This window comes from Camellia sinensis, chromosome 6 (assembly GCF_055761805.1).
Source record: "Camellia sinensis isolate YWXY chromosome 6, ASM5576180v1, whole genome shotgun sequence".
Taxonomy (NCBI): Eukaryota; Viridiplantae; Streptophyta; class Magnoliopsida; order Ericales; family Theaceae; genus Camellia; species Camellia sinensis.
The window spans coordinates 143,150,001-143,170,907 of record NC_138966.1 but is presented as its reverse complement, the minus strand read 5'-3'; the positions used below and the strand labels follow the sequence as shown (position 1 = coordinate 143,170,907).

The 20,907-nt window shown below is 37.3% G+C and overlaps 2 protein-coding genes, 1 long non-coding RNA gene and 1 pseudogene across 4 annotated transcripts in view; all 4 read right to left on the bottom strand.

Moving 5' to 3' along the window:
• Positions 1-20,907, bottom strand: part of LOC114286072 (uncharacterized) — a 161,985-nt gene that overhangs the window by 68,389 nt on the left and 72,689 nt on the right. The gene's annotated exons all lie outside the window — the stretch shown is intronic.
• On the bottom strand, positions 2,170-3,808 carry LOC145792937 (uncharacterized). Its single transcript, XR_014333223.1, has 3 exons — positions 3,670-3,808; positions 3,290-3,337; positions 2,170-2,482 (listed from the first exon to the last, which is right to left on the bottom strand). It is a non-coding gene; the product is annotated as an uncharacterized LOC145792937 (long non-coding RNA).
• LOC145792936 (inositol-tetrakisphosphate 1-kinase 3 pseudogene) lies at positions 14,228-15,207 on the bottom strand (annotated as a pseudogene). Its single transcript, XR_014333222.1, has one exon. The product of XR_014333222.1 is annotated as an inositol-tetrakisphosphate 1-kinase 3 pseudogene (transcript).
• LOC114292646 (uncharacterized) overlaps positions 15,873-20,907 on the bottom strand; it is a 146,958-nt gene continuing 141,923 nt past the window's right edge. The window contains exon 7 of the transcript XR_014333208.1: positions 15,873-15,926. The gene's annotated coding sequence lies outside the window, so the exon portion shown is untranslated. The remainder of the gene's footprint in view (positions 15,927-20,907) is intronic.

Sequence of the window (20,907 nt, the reverse complement as noted above, 5' to 3'; positions counted from 1 at the left end):
GAATACCTTGTCAAGTGATTCATTATCAACCACTGGTTACTTATTTACATTGGGAGGTGGTGCTATAAGTTGGAAATCGAAAAAACAAACCATTATTACTAATTCAACAATGGAGGCTGAGCTTATTGCTTTAGCTACAACCAGTGAAGACGCAAATTGGTTAAGAGATATGTTAAATGAAATCTCTTGTTAGGAAAAACCGATTCCACCTATATTGATTCATTGTGATAACATCGCAGCAATTGGTCGAGTTAATAACCGTTATTATAACGGTAAATCTAGACCTATCAGAAGAAGACACAGTACTATGAGATCTTATATGAATAATGGCATTATAAATGTGGATTATATTAAATCTAGTGATAATCTTGCAGATCTATTAACTAAGGCCTTAGCAAGAGATAGAGTCTGGAATACATCGAGGGGGATGGGGTTGAAACCCATTGAATATAGCAGAAGCCATGTATGAGGATACTCAACCCAGGGACCAGAGATCCTGTAACTAGGTTCAATGAGAAAAATGATCATATGATGGCCGTGAGTATGCACTAAATTACTTTTTACCCATCCTATGATATAAGTGCATTTATCCTGTAATGTTGTAGAGATTGAGTTATTAAAAAACTCTTAATGAATTTCTATATCTCTTATTGAGTGAGGTGTCATAGTTACAGGAGCACCCTTGACAGAATTCACCTATGTAAGTGTGGTAATGAGGCCGCTACCTATGAGATTTGGGCTAATTCTCAAACACACTCATGAATTCTGGGATCACACAAGGCCGTAATGTGCTGGCTCTTAAAACTTATGTGAACACTTGGAATATTATGTGTGCAATAATTATTTATTTTCCTTAAGCAATCATAGTTCAATGCAGAGCATACTATTGGCTTTGGAGTAGATATTATCGTCTCACTAATGGAGGTTCAATACAGAGCACACCTACCATGATGCATAATATCCTTATTTGCCTAATAATCTTTTTGTTACCTATAATATTAAAATAGGTGGGAGAATGTTAACAGATATTTTAATATTATAATGTGTTATTGGTTTGATTTGTTTTTTTTTTTCTTCAAGTTAATCCTTTTGTTGGTGACCAAGAATCCTCCAATCAACTTCCTATACTTTTCCTCCAAGAATCCTCCAAGTCAAGTCTTCTTCTCCAAGTCTTCCAAGTCTTAGTCAAGTCTTCTTCTCCTCCAAGAATCTTGTCTACTAAGTTTCCTCTTCTCCAAGACACTTGCCCACCAAGCTTTCCTCTCCTATAAATTGAGCATTTCACCTCTCTTATTGGTAGCTCAAGTTTCTTATTTGTGAGATTATCAAGCAAATAAAAAAGGGCGTACATGATGAAGCTTTGGGTTCAACTAATTGTGCAGTATTGGTGAATCATACAACTTAGTCAGGCTGTAGCTACACTAGTGTGAGGCTTTACCTAACCGCAAAGGGCTTGAATCTCCTTAAAGAGAGCAAATTTCCCGCGCCTCAACCCTTACAATAGTTATTGTAATTTTTATTTTTTATATTTTCTGGCATTTTACTTGTAATTATCACCAACATATATATATATATATATATAAGTTTAATGATGCAAACACCCTCTTAATTGTTATTGAATATCAGTTTTAATCGAATATCAGTTTTAATATCATTTTGACAATTCACTTAAGGCTCCTAAAGCTCCTAAAATTCTTAGTCCGCCTCTGCCATCATTATCACATAGAACACCACTACCATTTGCAGCAACACCACAGCTGTGGGTCAGTTTTCCTTTGTAGCGTATAGTTTTCAAAACAATCGAAGCAAAAAGATCAAACAAACCATTGACAGATCAAGTATTAAAATCTTCAAATGCCTTGACAATCCATAACCCAGGGTGTTTGCTGATTTTGATAGTCAATACAAAACTCACGGCTGTGTACTGTGATGGAGGAATTATTGCAGAGGATTATTAGGTGGCTGGGGAAGCCTGGAACATTTGAGATTCCCATTCATTGAAATAGAAGGGTAGTGTGGCCTTTGAGTGTTGTCCACTAATATATTGCCACAAAAATTTAACTTAAATTTATGACCCGGGTTTCCTTAAAAATATGAGTTTAGTTAAACTTGAGAATTTTTTTAACATGTTTTTAAAACAAATTAGAGAAAAATAATGCACCACCACCATGTATAAGTTTCTGCAAATTTAAAAAGCTGGGGTCCGGGAATCCATACCAGACCCCTCTAGTTAGAAACATCACGTCAATCCTCCATATCAGGTCCCAGAACTACATAACTTGAGAGCTAATAACCAAAAGGACAACAGCTATACATGACAGGAAACTAAAAATATACATGGAATCAGAACCACCCAAAAGTGCATTTCAAAAAGACAATTCAAACTGGATTGGCCCTCAGTTAAATTTAATCAGCACAACAATGTACTGAACAAAAAAAGAAAAGATGGGTACAAGGAATTCAAATCCACCACTTCGATAGCCTGCATCATAGTAAAAGGTGAAATCATTAGCCCATTTATATCTTAGACAACAAAAACTTCATAAATTGCAGCAAACACACACTAGGAGCATCATAAAAGAAATCTACTGCACCAACAATACATTGCTCAAGAAATCTCTCATATTTGTTTTTACCAGTCATAAGAACTGTATATGACCATGTGCTAGTTGTCCAGGAAGTATGTTTGCCATTATTATAAGTACCCCTCTCTAATTTCTGAACAGACTGTATGAAAAACATTCCAGGGAATAGGAAATATTCCATTTCTCACATGGCATTTGAAGGAGGAAGTCTATTATTTAAAATGGAATCACTACACACACGTACACACAGAGATAACCAAATGCAGAACGTATAGAATATCTTTTCTGGAGACCTAATACTGTGCAAAAGAGAATTGAAATCAAGAAACAAAGTAGCAATCCAAATTGCCATGTGAAACAACTGATTTCATTTGCATGGGATGTTCCAAAATCATAACAGTAATTTAGCAGGCGTTAAATTGCATTCCGTTGCATTCAATTTGATAGAACCTCGATTCTTTCATTTGATGCCTTTCATATTAGTCTAAGCTTAATGTTCCAACTTAACTAAACAAACTACAGTATACCAAAAAGAGAGAGAGAAAGAGATTAACGACAAAGACCCCTGAAAATGAGGAATGGGTCAGGAATTGGTTGGTTAATTCCTAAACGAATCAATAACTCACATGCAACACTCCACATCATTGAATGTAAATTTAGAGGCAAAAAGAAAATGGCAATTACAGAAAGCAATGGTCACATACCAAAACTTCCCAAAGTCTCCGATGTCGGTAGTGCAGGCAACAACATCTCTGCAAAATTAGTAGTGTACCCATAAGAACACAGATGTTAACACACCAAAAACATACCATTTAGAGATTCAAGGGTGTTTGGCATGCTATTTTAACACATTATCCTATTTGAGTCATAATCATATTATTTGGGTCTCAACACCTCTTTACCACATCACTTCAAACCCAATCCATATTTTACGTTTTTTCATAAAAAGTCAAAAAGTATATACTTATGTAAATTATCCCAAACACCCCCTCAGTACTTTATGTTTTACTCTCTTCTATTTTTGTATCCATTAAACCTACACATGCAACAAATAGACAAGTATGATTCTTCCCAAGCAGTTTACCAGGAGCACAAAAAGAGAAGGATGTAACAGACGATGACAAAGGTCATGGAGCTTGAATATCGTCACTCAAGTCGCATGTGAAACTGACACCTGCTGGATTGTCAAACACCAGAGCTGTAGGTAAGCTGCGAAGCAAACATCCTGCATTTACATTAAACAAAAAAAAAAAGTAAAAGTGGTTACTACAACATTTTTTAAAAAATGTTAAATGGATGCTAGGCTTCAAGACTCTTATGGACTCAAGATGTCCCACGTTCTAGGAACTAAGATACATGTTGTAAACAGTGCCCATTAAAACAACTAATGCAATAGCAGTGCACACCTTTAATTAATGCACTCAGTAAATAAGTACAAATCAAAACTACAGATAAACACAAAGGATTAATCCAGCTTCTCCATAATGGTGGATCAGCAATTCTGATTGCCTCCAAACAGCCAATTTCTCCCTCTCATTTTGTACTTGGTTCCATTTTTTTTCACTTATTTCAGGTTAGGATTCTTTCAACTGGTTTCAAGGAGTCTAGGGTCGAGAGTAAGGTTGGAGGCAGTGGAGATATGGGGGGTCAATGATAGATCTTTGGTCCAATTGATTAGAAACACCAAAATATGTTAGAAAGTGAAAGGAAAAGGAAAATAAAATATATTTTCTTGCATGCTTTGATTAGGATAAAAAAATTGCAAAAACAATTTGGAGACTATGTTTGGTTTTCGTTTTGAGTTATTTTTCAAAAAAGTGATTTGAAAACTATGTTTTGAAAATAGATGTGTTCGGTTTCCAAAATTTTGACTTTTGCAAAGAAATTTAAATTTTCCTCCACACATAGAGAGAGAGGGCAGCCTAAATGATGTATTAGATAATAAATTAAAAAAAAAATTATTGTCACATCAAATGTACTACTATGTTTGTTTTATGTATACATATGTACATACTGTATATGTATCAAAAATAGTTTAGGATGTACCCCTTTATGGATGCATACCTTATCGTTAAATTTGTGACTTTATCATAAAATTTTGTGACATAACCACAAGATACGTAATTTAATCACAAATTGGCATAAACAAATTAAGTAACTAACTTACAAACTTTTGCAGCATCAAATACAAAAATATTTTTGAATTTTGTTTTGAAAAGTGTTTTTGAAAACATGACCATTGTTTGATTTCACTTTTTGAATTTTGTAAACTAAATTCAAAATCCCTCCACATTGAATATTGGGTCAGCGTCAAATTCAAAATCTTGCGACATTGAGCTTTCGGTCAACTTACTAGAACCATTGGACAATACCAAAAACAAAAAACCAAAACAAAAGAGTACAAATCACATCAAAAAGTAAAAAAAAAAACAAAACAAAACAAAACAAAAACAAAAAAGTCACATCAAATCACATCTCTTTCCCAAGTATGCATCTGGAAAATTTGGTTTGGTAAACTTTTTTTGATTTTTGGACTTAACCAAACAGAAACTCCAAAATTTTCTAAAAAAACAAGTTTGGAAAACCGGAACCAAACACGTATAATCATTCTATAGTTTGGATACTCTAAAAATCACGATAAATTTTTTGTACTTTCCTAAATTAACCGTACCCATTTATAAACAAAAATAACTTGCTTAACTAGTTTGAGTTTCACATAAATTTAGATCATTATAAAACATACAAACTATACTTGTTTCTAGGGAAAAAGAAGAGTTTGGAAAAATTTAACGGGCCTAGAATAGATACAATATATAGAAGTTTGAATTTTCCTCTTTTTTTCTTTGCAGATAGCAGATAAGTTTACTCTGTGAAGTAATGTGGATTAAAAGAATTCTTGAAGAATTAAAGCTTTCTCACCCGACACCTATGAAGGTCTATTGTGACAACAAAGCAGCTATATCTATAGCTCATAATCTAGTTCTACATGATCGCACAAAACATATAGAAGTGGATAAACATTTCATCAAGGAGAAAATCAATGCTGGCATAATCTGTATAACCTACCTTCCAACAGGTGAACAATTAGCTGATGTGCTAACGAAGGGACTACACAAGAAGCAATTTGATAAGCTGACTAGCAAGCTGGCTATGGAAGATATCTTCAAACCAGCTTGAGGGGGAGTGCTGGAAATTTGTGTTAATAATAAGATAGTGGCATGTATATAATATGATAGTGGTGTTGGTGGTAGATAGTGGCATGTATAGAATATGTGATAGTGGTGTTGGTGGTAGATAGTGGCATGTATAGAATATGTGATAGTGGTGTTGGTGGTAGATAGTGGCATGTATAGAATATGTTAGTGGTAGATAGTGGTAATATATAATATGTAAGTGGCATATAATGGGTTATAATAATGTTTGTAATATCTCCTATACAAGGAGTGTCATTTGGTCTTGTAAGATAAGAAGTTTTGAATATAACAGAAATATATTCCTTCTTCCTCATATTTTTCGGAGTTCTTCTTCCTCATATTTTCTAAGTTGGTATCAGAGCAACAAAAAACACAGCAGCCCTAAAACCGTCATAGCCATGTCGGAAGTCACGTCCGAAACCACTTCAACCCCTGCCGCTGCCATTCCGGTGAAAACGTCCAACTCTCACTCTGTCCAAATCACCACCATCCGCCTAAATGGTGATAATTTTCTCCGCTGGTCACAATCTGTCCGGATGTATATCCGTGGGCAAGGAAAGATCGGTTACATCACTGGTGACAAGAAGGCTCCTGCTATTAATGATCCGCTATTCGACAGTTGGGACGCTGAAAACTCCATGGTTATGACATGGTTGGTCAATTCCATGGAGGAGGATATAAGCTCTAATTACATGTGCTATTCTACTGCACAAGAGTTGTGGGATAATGTTAGTCAGATGTATTCTGACCTAGGAAATCAATCTCAAGTTTTCGAATTAACTTTGAAGTTGGGAGAGATTCGTCAAGGAGATGATTCCGTCACCAAATATTTCAATTCGTTGAAAAGGTTGTGGCAGGATCTTGACATCTTCAACACATACGAATGGAAATCGGTTGACGACTGCAACCACCACAAGAAAACTGTGGAAGACAGCCGTATTTACAAGTTTCTTGCCGGCCTCAACATTGAGTTCGATGAAGTGCGAGGAAGAATTATTGGCAGACCTCCTCTCCCATCCATTGGCGAAGTATTTGCCGAAATCAGAAGGGAAGAGAGCCGAAGGAGCGTCATGCTTAAGAAAAAAGGTACTGGTGAATCAATTGAAATTTCTGCTTTAATTAGCGATGCTGCGGCCAACAAGGCTGCAAATTACCAGCGCAGGTTTGATGATAAGCCACGGGTCTGGTGTGATTTTTGCAACAAGCCTCACCATACACGCGAAACGTGTTGGAAGATCCATGGCAAACCTGTCAACTGGAAAAGCAGCAAACAAGGAGAGAAGAATCGTGGCTTTCCTACCGCTAATGAAGCCGATTCAGGTCCCTTCAACAAAGAGCAGATTGATCAACTCTTAAAGCTGATAAAATCCAACTACTCATCCGGTACTCCTAGTGTTTTGTTGGCACAAACAGGTAGAAATCCTAAAGCCTTCTCTTGCCTAAACTTCTCTCCGTGGATCATAGATTCCGGTGCCTCCGATCACATGACTAGTTTTTCCCATTTATTTAGTACCTATTTCCCTTGTTCTGGTCATGACAAAATCAGAATAGCCGATGGTAGTTTTTCACCTATTGTAGGAAAAGGATTTATTAAACTAACTGAGAAAATTAATCTCAATGCTGTTCTTCACGTCCCCAACTTAGCCTGTAACCTTTTGTCTGTCAGTAAACTATCTAAGGATTCTAATTGTCGTGTTACATTTTTTGAATCCCATTGTGAATTTCAGGACCAGAACTCGGGGATGATGATTGGGCGTGCTAGGATGCTTGAAGGTCTTTACTACTTTGATGAAGTACCTGTTAGTAATAAAAAAGCTCAGAGCTTTAATAGTACTAGTTCAATCTCTGTTCGAGAAAAAATAATGCTATGGCACTATAGGCTAGGACATCCTAGTTTTCTTTATCTGAAACATTTATTTCCAGAATTATTTAAAGGGATTGATTGTTCTTCTTTTTATTGTGAAAGTTGCATTTTTGCAAAATTTCATCGCTCTACTTATTTGCCAAAACCTTACCAGGCTTCCAAACCTTTTTATTTGATTCATAGTGATGTTTGGGGCCCTTCTAAAATCACTACTCTTTCTGGTAAAAGATGGTTTGTTACATTTATTGATGACCATACCCGCTTATGTTGGATTTATTTGATGAATAAAAAATCTGACGTGAAAAATTTATTCACAAATTTTTACAATATGATTGAAAACCAATTTCAAACCAAAATTGGTATTTTACATTCTGATAATGGAACAGAATATTTCAATGAGCAGTTGGGTGAGTTTTTGGAAAAAAATGGGATTTTTCATCAATCTACATGTCGGGATACCCCTCAACAAAATGGCATTGCAGAACGAAAAAATAAACATCTGCTTGAAGTAGCACGTGCTATAATGTTTTACATGCATGTTCCTAAATATTTATGGGGTGAAGCAATTTTAACAGCCTCTTATTTGATAAACAAGATGCCTACAAAGGTGTTAACATACAAAACACCTTTCGATTGTCTCAAAACTTTTTTTCCTGACACGAGGTTGTTTTCTGATTTACCCGCCAAAGTTTTTGGATGTACTGCCTATGTTCATGTTCCCAGTCAATTTCGTTCAAAACTTGACCCCCGTGCTATAAAATGTGTTTTTTGGGGTTATTCCTCAAACAAAAAGGGGTATAAGTGTTTCGATCCTCAAACCAAGAAATTTCATGTGAGTATGGATGTGTCATTTGTGGAAACAAAATCCTATTTCCCCAACACTTCTCTTCAGGGGGAGACAAGTGGAGTAGAAGACCGTTTTTGGGATATTTCTATCCCGCTCCCTAATGTCATTTATCCTACACAAAAACCACATCTGTCTGATAATGATCACTTAGGAGAACCAAGTTCTATGGTGCCTAGTCAAAAAGATTCTTGTTTAGGGGGAGAAGTACTACAAAATGATCTAAATCCTGAGCTTCAGGTTTATACTAGAAAGCGATTTCATCTGAGGAATAATGACCCGAATGTCCATCCTAATGACCCGAATGTCCACCCGAGTTCTGGCATCGAAATTTTAGGTAATCCTATTCCTTCTATTTCCGACCTTGATGTTCCTATAGCAATTAGGAAAGGTGTCCGAAATTGCATTAAACATCCTATTGCAAATTACCTCTCCTATCAAAGACTGTCTAAAAACCATAGAGCTTTCACATCTAGGATTTCACACTTGTTTGTTCCAAGGAATATACAGGAAGCATTGGATGATCCGAATTGAAAATTAGCAGTCATGGAGGAGATGAATGCTTTAAGGAGAAGTGGTACTTGGGAGATAGTTGATCTACCCAAAGACAAGAAAACAGTTGGGTGTAAATGGGTGTTTACGATAAAATGTAACGCAGATGGAAGCGTTGAGAGATACAAGGCGAGACTGGTGGCTAAAGGCTTCACTCAAACTTATGGGATCGACTATCAGGAGACGTTTGCTCCTGTTGCTAAAATAAATTCCATCAGAGTACTGTTATCTCTTGCAGTAAATTCAGATTGGCCTCTACATCAACTTGACATTAAAAATGCATTTCTCAATGGTGATCTTGAAGAGGAGGTGTTCATGAGCCTACCGCCGGGATTTGAGCAGAGACTTGGAAGCGACAGAGTATGCAGATTGAACAAGTCATTATACGAACTCAAACAATCACCAAGAGCATGGTTTGAACGCTTTAGGAAGGCAGTTATCAGTTGTGGCTTCTCGCAGAGTCAAGCAGATCACACAATATTTTATAAACATTCAAAAGACAGTAAAATTGCAATTTTGATTGTTTATGTTGATGACATCATTTTAACTGGTAATGATGAAGCAGAGTTAGCAGCCCTCAAAGAGAAACTCGCAAAAGAATTTCACATTAAGGATCTGGGAGCCCTCAAGTATTTCCTCGGAATGGAATTTGCAAGATCCAAGGAAGGTATATTCGTTAATCAGAGAAAATATGTTCTTGATCTCCTTGGAGAAACAGGTATGCTTGGTTGTAAGATGGTGGAGACTCCGATCGAGCCTAACTTGAAGTTACAAGCTGCTAAGGCTGAACAAGTCAAAGAGAGGGAACAATATCAACGACTTTTAGGGAAATTGATTTACTTGTCTCATACGCGGCCTGATATTGCCTTTGCAGTCAGCATGGTAAGTCAGTTCATGCACTCACCAGGGGTAGAGCACTTTGAGGCCGTTTATAAGATCTTAAGATATTTGAAAGGAACTCCAGGGAGAGGCTTACTGTTCAAGAAACATGGACATCTTCAAGTTGAAGTATACACAGATGCAGACTGGGCAGGAAGTGTTACAGACAGGAGATCAACATCCGGATACTGCTCCTTTGTAGGTGGGAACCTAGTTACATGGCGGAGTAAAAAACAGAATGTGGTAGCTAGAAGTAGTGCAGAAGCAGAGTTCAGAGCTGTTGCCCATGGAATCTGTGAAGTAATGTGGATTAAAAGAATTCTTGAAGAATTAAAGCTTTCTCACCCGACACCTATGAAGGTCTATTGTGACAACAAAGCAGCTATATCTATAGCTCATAATCCAGTTCTACATGATCCCACAAAACATATAGAAGTGGATAAACATTTCATCAAGGAGAAAATCAATGCTGGCATAATCTGTATGACCTACCTTCCAACAGGTGAACAATTAGCTAATGTGCTAACGAAGGGACTACACAAGAAGCAATTTGATAAGCTGACTAGCAAGCTGGCTATGGAAGATATCTTCAAACCAGCTTGAGGGGGAGTGCTGGAAATTTGTGTTAATAATAAGATAGTGGCATGTATATAATATGATAGTGGTGTTGGTGGTAGATAGTGGCATGTATAGAATATGTGATAGTGGTGTTGGTGGTAGATAGTGGCATGTATAGAATATGTGATAGTGGTGTTGGTGGTAGATAGTGGCATGTATAGAATATGTTAGTGGTAGATAGTGGTAATATATAATATGTAAGTGGCATATAATGGGTTATAATGATGTTTGTAATATCTCCTATATAAGGAGTGTCATTTGGTCTTGTAAGATAAGAAGTTTTGAATATAACAGAAATATATTCCTTCTTCCTCATATTTTTCGGAGTTCTTCTTCCTCATATTTTCTAAGTTTTACATACATATGTAAGTCGTTAGCTAATCTTTACTTTCTATCCCTACTCTGCTAAACAAATGAACCATTAGGAACTAAAAAAAAACTAGGGTAAACTATCAATAAGTCCGAATAGTTTGACTTAATTCCTATCAAGTCCTATTGAAAATATGTCTTGATAAAATTATTGCTAAAAATAATTTGCCTTGACAATTTTTTATATGTCGCTAAAAATTAACAATAAGTGACTCTTTTTTGTCATGATTTTTATAAATTGTCGCTAAAACTTATAATTAATGACTTTTTTTATGACAAATTTTTTCCATAAGACCTATTAGACAATAAGTCCACTTATTAAGACCTATCCACGCACATAATCTAAAAACATTTTTTGTTTTTCCAAAACAATTCATGTTTTTTCCTGTTTCATATAACTTATGTTACTGTTTTTTCAATGATTATGACGTTGTTATAATTGAGTTGGACTTCTCTTATGTTGACAATCTTAAATTGAAAAAATATTTAGATTTAATAGATCTATTTTAGGATTGATTTCGGTGATTCGAATCATTCACTTCATAGACTCATTAAAGTAAAATGTTTATACAAAATATCAAAATCATCAGACATCAACACATCAATAACTATTGAATCACGTTTGTATTACAAAAAATAAAGAACCATTTTTAAAATTATATTTATGATTCGAACATATAATTACAAATGTCTCAAAATGAACTTATCAAGTCCAAACACTCTCAAATTAAAATGACAACTTGAGAAAAGTCTAACCCATTCCAATTAACCATTGGCCCAATCCCTTTTTCAATTTGGCTTACTGTCCGAATTTCAAAATATTTGTAAAAACTCTTCATAGGTTGAGAAATTAGAAAAATGTGTTATTGACGGAAAACCATAAAAAGTAGGATCTTTATATAATTGTAATAAAAAAACAAAACAAACCAAAAAGATTAAAATAAAATAAGAAACCCATATGTCCTAGTTAGTTTTGAAAAGTATTTTTCAAAATAGTTTCTAGAAAGTCAATAATTTTTTTTTGGGTGGGGGGACAAAAAATCAAATAACAATCATAAATAGAAAGTTGAAAATTTACGACATTGAAAAGAAAAAACATCAAATATATAACAGATGGGAAAATTAATTTCAAATCAATGAAAACTTTTCTACAGTTCACAATTAATTTTCTAATTTCTCATTTATCTGATTTTTCCCATTTAAAAATAGAACCAAAAACTAAAATTAAAACTACTTGCAATTAATCTTCAAATACCATCTCAAGAAAGGTTCAAATTTCTGAAGTACTCCCAAACCAAACAACAATTGAAGTACACTGTAGAGCAGTTCTGCGTACAACTATCTAAAATACAATAAAACATCTGAAGTCAAATGACTTTAAAAGAATGTAAAACTATATGGAAATTAATCAAACTGGAAGTTAATGTTTAGAAAGGGGAAAAATCAAACAAGATGTATCAATGGAAACAATAGGATAGTTCTGCATTGGTTCTTTATTTCTTCAAAATGAACAAAGGAACATGTGAATTCTCTTCAAAATAACAAATATGTAAAATAAATTGATGTATTATTGATTGATGTATATATTGAATGTTACAATGATTCCTATATATAGAAGAGTAGGTGGTAGTAGGTGGTAGATGGAGTAGGTAAAGTGGAGGTGGTAGGTGAAGTGGAGGTGGTAGTGGTGTAGTGGGTTAGGTTTAGTGGAGTAGGTGAGGTGGTAGTGGTGTAGTGGGTTAGGTTTAGTGGAGTAGGTGAGGTGGTAATGATGTAGTGGGTTAGGTTTAGTGGATAAAGTAGGTGATAGGTTTTAACAGCCCCCCGCAAACTCAAGGGGGATAGGAACTAACCAACTTGAGTTTGGAGAGAGTAACAAAACAAGAAAATACATAAAAATAAAAGAGGATAGGAGACACTGTATGGTCGTGTCAGACCGTTGGTGAAGACACTGTATGGTTGGGGCAGACCGTTGTAGCAGATAAAGTCTGGACAGGTGACGAGGTCACACCGGACCGATGTAGAAGCTAATCGGAATCAATGTCGAGACAGTTTACAGAGTCTTGTCGGACCCATGAAGGAGCTAACCGGAATCAATGTAGGGACAGTTTACAGAGTCTTGTCGGACCCCTATAGAAGACAGTTTACGGGGTCATGTCGGACCGATGTAGAAGACAGTTTATGGGATCATGTCGGACCGATGTAGAAGACAGTTTATGGGGACATGTCGGACCGGTGTAGAAGACAGTTTACAGGGTCATGTCAGACCGTTGTAAAAGCTAACCGGAATCAATGTCGGGACTGTTGTATGTGGTCATGCCGGACCGTTGTAGAATACACTGTATGAAGGTGTATAAAGGCTGCCCAAATATATATACATGGATATATAGATTGAGCCCTCAAAAGTCGCGCCCTCAAAAGGCGCGCCCACTTTATCAAAAGATGTGCCCGACAGAAATCATCGAACGGCGAGCCATCAAAAGGCGCGCCAGACACGCGGCGATGCACGTGACCGACAGAACGCGTGTCGGCCTCTTCGTCAGGGTCTTTATAAACCGAAGCGGAGGCTGAGGCTTGGAAGCATAACAAACCAGTTGAAACCTCTGCATTCTCGGAGAGCTTGTCTCGAAGAGCTGCAAATCTTGAAACACTCTGTAACCAACCCTGTCTGACAGTACCAATCGGTAATCGCTGCTTCTCTGAAACACTTAGCAACCCAAAAACATGGCCTCTTCTTCCCGTGGGCTGCTCACTCTCTTTCCAGACCTCAACGAGTCAACAAGAAAGACAACTGGTGTGGTGGCACTGGAACCTCAACCAAGCGCCCCTAGTTTTGCTCCGTTGAACTTTCCGATGCGGTCGGTGGAGCAAAAAATGGCAGTGCAAACGGATATTGAAGCCAATCAGTATACATTGAAGTCATGTGTGGAAACCATGACTGCGGTCACAAACTTGTCGCACCGGCTGCAGAGTAGGACAAATGAGGTGCAGCAGTTAAACGCCCAACTGGCTCTGCTCCAGCGCATGTATAAGGATGCGCGAGCAGAGATAAGTGTGCTAAAGGCGGAAAACAAGGAGCTGAAGCGGAAGGCCACCGTGATGTTCCGATTTGGAGGTCCGCCATATGCTGCAGTGGAGGAGTATGGGGGAGTGAATGTGCTCGGCGGCGTGGAAAACACGGAGGCAGCACCGTCAAGGGCCGCTCAGGACGGAGGCAAGAAGAAGAGGCCGGCGGCAGAGTAGAGAAGAAAAATGCCACTGTTCCGATTTGTGTTGGTTTTGTTTTGTTTTGTGTTTTGTGTTTTGTGTTTTTTTTTTTTTTTTTTTTTGTTGTGGTGTAAAATGGTGATCGGGCTTGATCCCGATATGAAAAAATGACAAGTTTGTGGAATGAAAACCGAGTTGGTTGGGAATGGATTTTTTTTTTTTTTTTTTTTTATTACGAAAAAAAAAAAGGAAGATAAAATAAAATAAATAAAAGGAAAGTGGGGGTAATGTGAATCAGTAAGATTTGTTTTTTTTTTTTTTTTTTTTTTTGTGAAAAATGGATCACAAGAAAGATAAGATAAATAAATAAAGGTATTCCTTTTGGTGGTGAGGGAGTCGGTGAGTGGGGTGCAAAAGGTGAAAGAAGATAGGTTAGAAAGTTGACAAAATGGTGGGTGTCCTTGTGTGGAGAGAGAGAGAGTGTGAAAAGTATGTTTTCAAACTGCCAAAAAAGAGGAGAGAATAATAATAATAATTATTATTATTATAAAATAAGTAAAAAGTTGCTAGAGATATGGTGAGGCTCTCATGCTCTCTAATAATATCCAAGTTGAATAGCCGAAGGCCCAGTCGCCGACGAAGTTCCCTGGCAAGTCTCTCAAGCAAAGGTCGTGGAGGAAGCTCAGCAACCATGGGGTCCAGATCTGCATCATCAGCAGATGCTGCAGCACAAGAAACCCTTGGAAAGCGGAATACCCCAGTATTTGTTGATAGCTCACATTTACTAACATCAGGTAAAGAGAAGCGCCTGACAACCTTAATAGCTTCCCCAACGATGTAAACCTTGAAGAGAACACCTCCATGGTTAACAAACTCCTGTAGAACAAGTGGAGGTTCAAGTATCTGGAGGGAGTATTGATCATATGCTAGTGACAATTCATGTGACTTTGCACTTCCATCGACAACCAAAGGCTTTGCAACAAGAGGTAGCATCAATCCAGCTCTGTTAACTGCATCGGGGATAGATGATGGGTCTTTTTTTTTTATAACTAATTGCCTCGGAACAACCCAAGAATGCATTTTTGGTAACAGAGATATTGAAGGCTGGTTTGGTTGCTAAGCAATGGGTGGCAAACCAGAAGGAGGAAGTGGCTTCATCAGCCATTGAATAGAGTGAACGACTTGCACGGCTTCGAAAATGCGAGATTCCGACGGGTCGGCCCTTTTTGCAGAAAAGACAGAGAGAGAGGCCTTGGTCTTAGCTCATGTGTGTTGGTGGAGGTGACCAAGATGGATGATGGTGATGATGCTCTGATCTTGAAGGTGAATGTTGAATTGGGTTTAGTGGCAGCGGAGTCAAGGTATGTGTAGAGGTCCGGCGGGCGGCCAAGGCGAGGCTGCCGCCCGCAGGTGAAACAAAATTACTAGCTTCTTAACCTTGCTCTGATACCATGTAAAATAAATTGATGTATTATTGATTGATGTATATATTGAATGTTACAATGATTCCTATATATAGAAGAGTAGGTGGTAGTAGGTGGTAGATGGAGTAGGTAAAGTGGAGGTGGTAGGTGGAGTAGGTGAAGTGGAGGTGGTAGTGGTGTAGTGGGTTAGGTTTAGTGGAGTAGGTGAGGTGGTAGTGGTGTAGTGGGTTAGGTTTAGTGGAGTAGGTGAGGTGGTAGTGGTGTAGTGGGTTAGGTTTAGTGGATAAAGTAGGTGATAGGTTTTAACAAAATAATACATTTGTTATGTACATTGGGGGACCCCAATGTCGTCTTCTTCAAGCCTGGGCTGCTACAAAAAGGTGCATGGACCTGGACTTCGCGCAAGGACTTTCATCAGATACTTCAATTTGGGCTGTCAAATGTTAACAACCATAGAACTAGACCCTCTTTCAATGAATAAATTGACATTCAATCCAAATTTTGTGTGAAAATAGATGTATAAAAGAAATAGAGAATTGTATTATTGATTGATTTGTGTGATTGATGTGTATTTATTACAATTACAAGGATTCCTATTATATAGGAGTGTGTTTGGGAGTAGGTGGAGAGTAGGTGAAGTGGAGGTGGTAGTGGTGTAGTGGGTTAGGTTTAGTGGAGTAGGTGAGGTGGTAGTGGTGGTAGGTTTATGGTAAATGCTAACAGCCCCCCGCAAACTCAAGGAGGATAGAAACTAACCAACTTGAGTTTGAAGAGAGGAACAAAACAAGAAAATACATAAAAATAAAAAAGGATAGATTGGGCACCATTAAAATACTTCGATCTGACTTGGGTGGGGAATACTTTAAAACTGAGTTCTGTGAGTCTTTGGCTAAATTGGGCACCATTCACCAAACCTCCTATATTGATACCCCTGCCCAAAATGGTCGTGCTAAGCGTAAACACCGTCATCTTCTTGAGACAGCTCGATCTCTCCTTCTCTCTGCCTCTGTTCCAACACCATTCTGGGATGAAGCAGTCCTTACTGCTGCTTTTCTCCTTAATCGCATGCCGACTCCCCTACTCTCCGATCAATCCCCTATTGAGGCTCTGTATTCCTAACCTCCTAATTATTCCCTCCTGCGTATCTTTGGGTCTACTTGTTTTGACCTCATTTCCCGTAAAGATAAGACCACACTCAATGCCCAGTTTGTCTTGTGTGTCTTTTTGGATTACAGTCTTACTCAGAAAGACTACCACTGTTACAACCCTATCTCTCATCGCCTTTATGTCTCCCGTCATGTTGCCTTTCTCGAACGTTTATCTTACTTTCAGCTTCCCCCTCTCACTGCTCTCATTTCCAAAGAGGATTTGGTTCACATTAACCCATTTCCTTCTGAGGTCCCGTCTGATGAGTACATCTCCACTATTCCTCCTGAGACCATTCCTACTTCTCCGTCTACGTCGCTTATGGCTCATTCTCCCCCTTCGGCTTCTTTTTCCCCTCCGTTGTTGGTCTATTCTCGTCGCAAGACTCGCCCACCACCAGTTGTCTCTACTCTTATTGCTACTCCTTTTGCTTCTAACGACTCTGATCCTTTTGCACACCGATATCCTACTCGTGAGCGTCGTCCTCCAAACAGGTTTAGTTGGTCTAATACATATTTTTCCGCTTTCTATCGTGCCTTTTTGTCTGTTATTCATTCTTTTTCAGAACCACAGTCTTACACAGAGGCCTGTCAGGATCTTACTTGGGTTCAAGCTATGGCGGATGAGTTGTTTGCCTTGCAGAAGACTAACACTTGAGAGTTAGTTCCTTTGCTTGCTGACAAGAATCTGGTTGATTGCAAATGGGTCTATAAAGTCAAGACTCATTCTAATGGTTTTCTCGAGCGATACAAAGCTCACTTGGTTGTCAAGGATTTCTCGCAGGAGTATGGTATTGATTATGAGGAGACATTTGCCCCTGCTGCCAAGATAACTACTGTCTGTACCTTGATTTCTCTTACTGCTGTTTGATATTGGCCTCTCTATCAGATGGACGTTAAGAATGCTTTTCTCAACGGTCATCTCACTGAGGAGATCTACATGCGTCCTCCCCCTGGCCTTCTCTACTCTTCTGGGCAGGTTTGTCATCTTCGGCGTGCTCTGTATGGTTTGAAGCAATCTCTTCATGCTTGGTATGATCGCTTTCAGACGGCTGTTACCGAGCTTGGGTTTTATCTTTCTGCTTCTGACTCTGCTTTGTTTCTGAGACATACCTCGGTTGGTTTTGTTGCTCTCCTACTCTATGTGAATGATATGATCATCACTGGCTCTGACTCTTCTGCTATCTCTGAGGTTAAGCAACATCTCTTCCGCACCTTCGAAATGAAGGATCTGGGTCCATTGCAGTTTTTTCTTGGTATTGAGATTGTCTCTTCTCCAAAGGGTTATTTTCTATCTCAGGCCAAGTATGCTAATGAGGTTATTCGCCGTGCCGGTCTTACTGATACTAAGGTTTCTAATACACTTATTAAGCTTAATGTGAAGCTCAACTCTACTGATGGTGTCCCTCTGGATGATCCCACTTTTTATCGCGAGCTTGTGGATTGTTTAGTTTATTTGACTGTCACTCGCACTAATCTTGCTTATGTTGTTCATGTGGTTAGTCAGTTCGTTTCTACTCCTCACTCTACCCATTGGGCTGCCTTAGTTCGCATTCTTCGCTATCTACGGGGTACCATCTTTCAGGGCTTACTGTTGTCATCTACTTCCTCTTTAGACCTGGTGGCCTATGTTGATTCTGATTGGGCTAGTGATGTTAATGATCGCCAGTCCACCTCTGATTTTTGTATGTTTCTTGACGATTCCTTGATTTTTTGAAAAGTAAGAAACAAACTGTTGTTGCTCGCTCTACTGCCGAAGCTGAATACCATGCTATGGCTTATGCTACTGCTAAGCTTGTTTGGCTTCGTTGTCTTCTCTCTGATTTGGATGTACCTCAGTCTTCTCCGACCTCTCTATTGCAACAACCGCAGTGTTATTCAGATTGCCCGCAATACTGTCTTCCATGAACGGACGAAACATATTGAGATTGATTGCCACTTTGTCCGACAGCATCTGCAGTCTGGCTCTATCTCGCTTCCTTTCATCTCCTCGGCTTTGCAACTTGCGGACTTCTTCACCAAGACTCACACTGCCGCTCGGTTTTAGTTTCTTCTTAGCAAACTCTCAATGTTTTCTGCTAAAACACCTTTAGTTTGAGCGGGGGTGTGAGAATATATTGTGTATATATGGCATTGTGTATATTAGGAATAGGCAAGAATTAAGCAAGATTGTGGTGTAAGTAAATAGGAATCTTTGTATTTCCTTTTTTAGTCATAGATTTAGGGCTATAAACTCTTTGTAAACAAACACAATTGAATATACAAGTTTATTCAGATTCTTACACCAATACAGTTACATCATCTTCCCTAATGCTGTGTTTGATTGGGGGATTTGGAAAGGAATTTTTAGTGGAACCCCCCTTTTGGGCCTTTTTATTAGGGTAAAGGATAATCCAATTAATTTTCTTTCAAAAAGTCCCGGAGTAAGAAATGCTTACCTTAATAAGGACATTTTATAATTTCTATTTTTTTTTATCACAATATTGCCCTTAGATATATAGTATCATACGTATGAAAAATTTGAAATCTGAGCTCGTAGCCGATGAAGACGATGAAGACGATCTCCAAATCGATCATACTTCACAAAATCGATGAAGACGATCTCCAAATCTGAAGATCTCGCAGCCGTTACATTCCTCATTCAAGATTTTGAGAATATATGTATATATATATATATTTGTGTGTATGAGTGTTGTTGAACATATGTATTCTTTTCATTGAGATTTGTGATTGTTGATCGAGTTTTAGAAGTTTTTCTTCTCAATTAGATATGTTGATTTGTTGATTAATTTGTTTTGTTTTTGTTTGTTTTGTTTTTGATTTATTTTTGTTGTTTTTTTATCAAATTTCATTTGATAGAACCAGAGTAAAATTTTACTCTGGTTCTATTGTTCTGTTTTTCATTTAACAGAACCAGAGTAAAATTTTACTTTTATACAGAATAAAATTTTACTTTTGTGTAGAGTAACATTTTACTAGTTTTTCAAAGTAAAATTTTACTTATATACAAAGTAAAATTTTACTTTTAGCTTCAAAGTCTCATAGTTTACTCGTTTTTCAGAGTAAAATTTTACTTTTATACAGAGTAAAATTTTACTCTTAATTTCAGAGTGTAAAATTTTACTTTTATACAGAGTAAAATTTTACTTTCATACAGAATAAAATTTTATTTTCATACAGAGTAAAATTTTACTTTTAGCTTCAAAGTCTCACAGTTTACTCATTTTTCAGGGTAAAATTTTACTTTTATACAGAGTAAAATTTAACTTTTAGTTTCAGAGTGTAAAATTTTACTTTTATACAGAGTAAAATTTTACTTTCATACAGAGTAAAATTTTACTTTCATACAAAGTAAAATTTTATGAGGGTAATATGGTAAAAGAAACAAGTTTTAAAATATTAGGGGATTTTGAAAGTACTTATATAATTCTTGTCCTTTTGAAAGACAAATTAGATAGTGAGGGGGCTATCACCAAATCCCCCAATTGGAAAGGGAAATGGAAAAGGTATGTGAAACTAGGTGAAATGTAAGTATATTTTATTCACATTTCACCTAACTTTTCCCTTTCCCTTTCCCTTTCCAAATCCCTCCTCAAATCCCCCAACCAAACACAGCGTAAGGAATGATTCAGATAGAGTCATGTAGGTACAAAACCAAAAACAATAAATTATACATGAGCAAGCAGAAAAGGATAATCTAGAATAAACTTACATCATCTTCCCTAAGGAATGATTCAGGTAAAGTCCTGTAGGTACAAAACCAAAAAAACAATAAATTATACTTGAGCAAGCAGAAAAGGATATTCTAGAATGAAAACTAAAGTTACCATAGCCAATAATATTGGAAAGCAAGAAACAGATCCAAACTGACTCAAAATTAAATCTGTGACAAGGGGTACATACCAAATCAAGGATCACCTATGGTAAAGAAATGAATGTGTAGAGGTAAAAAAACAGCCCTGTAGGCTGTGATGATGGTTCTTTTCTTCTTCTTTTTTGTTCTTTCCCCTTCCTTTTTTGATCAGCATGGTTGCTGCCTGTGTCTTCAATTTGCCCATGCTGATTTATATCTGGGGGTCCTTTCGTAAGGAACATCTCTCTTTGGGCCATCGAATCCAAGTTGACTTCTCAACATTAAGGGTTCATAACAGTAGAAAAAACATGTATGTTGTGTTTGAAATAAAAAATTGTTAAAATCCACCTACTGTTAGAATTTCCCATCTTTA